Source organism: Otolemur garnettii, unplaced genomic scaffold (genome assembly GCF_000181295.1).
Source record: "Otolemur garnettii isolate 467f Iridium unplaced genomic scaffold, OtoGar3 scaffold00015, whole genome shotgun sequence".
Classification (NCBI taxonomy): Eukaryota; Metazoa; Chordata; class Mammalia; order Primates; family Galagidae; genus Otolemur; species Otolemur garnettii.
In genome coordinates this window covers 16184940-16186253 of record NW_003852410.1, presented here as the reverse complement: position 1 = coordinate 16186253, position 1314 = coordinate 16184940, and positions in this window count along the sequence as shown.

Here is a 1314-nt window from a genome sequence, read left to right as displayed (position 1 = left end):
TAGGTGGTGAATTCCACTAGGATGAGGTCCTTCCCTTCAGGCAGCAGGTTTCTGGACCTCAGGGTGGATCCAGAAAGGTTGTCTAAGAACTAAGGCCTGGACTGAGGAATTTCAGGGGTCTGCATAGTACTTTATTTTACTGTGGCTAAGCTGGTACCCGAGTCATAAAACAAAAGTCCTCTGAGCTCTTCCCTTTCCTTTCTCCAAGTAGAAGAAGACTCCCTGAGCCACTGCCTATAGTTGGGGTAGGAAGTGGAGCGATCACACAGGCATTGGCTTGGCCACAGTTGCTAGTGTCTCAATGAGTCATGTACACCTTGAATCCACTGTCTCTGAGTCAGCACAGCAGCAGCAATTGCCCAAGGACTGCAGCCCGCATGGCCCGACTGACTTATAAATTTACTCCAGGCCCCAGGGTAAGCCTAGCGGGAACTCAGATTTTGGGATGTAGGATTCCCTCTGGGTAGGCTGATCTAAATGTTCCCTCCATGGCCACGGGCAGAATTTTGCCCTGTGTTATGTCCCCTGTGCCAGGGCAGCCTGGGTTTCAGTGCAACCCCCACAATCGCTTTCCATCCCCAGGGCATACAGGTTCACTCTCCACTCACACTGCCAGGCTGTGGCATTAGGAAGGTTGAGAACCACTGCTTTACTTTAGGTAAGCAAGGCAAGAGTGTCTTTTCTGCTCTCCTCAGTGCTCTTCCCTCGATACGTTGTTAAAGCCAGGTGATGTGCTTCCTCACCTCATTCTGCTTCTGAAGGTGCTTGCTTGCATGGATAGTTGTTAAATTTCATGTTCTTGCAGAGGAACGATGGCTGGAGGTTTCCATTTAGTCATCTTGCTCTGCCCCCCCCCCCGCCCCAAACTATCACTTTTTGGCACCTTAGGTTATGTTGAATTTCATTAGAGCACAGAACATTCATGTTGCCTCTGTTCTAGCCCTCAAAGTGTGTCATATTTAGTCTTCTGTGCTTTGGAGTCCTAATTTTATATCCAAAACAAGAGAGGAAGAGTAACTTAGAACATGTTTTCAGATTGTCACATGATTGTTTCCTATGAAGGCCTGACAAGGAGAGGCCCAGCCCTTGCTTTGATCTTAAACATCATCTAGGCTAGGCGCCTGTGGCTCAAGTGGCTAAGGCGCCAGCCATATACACCTAAGGTGGTGGGTTCGAATCCAGCTTGGGCCCGCCAAAACAACGACGGCTGCAACCAAAACATAGCTGGGCGTTGTGGCTGGTGCCTGTGGTCCCAGCTACTTGGGAGGCTAAGGCAGGAGACTCGCTTGAGCCCAGGAGTTGGAGGTTGCTGTG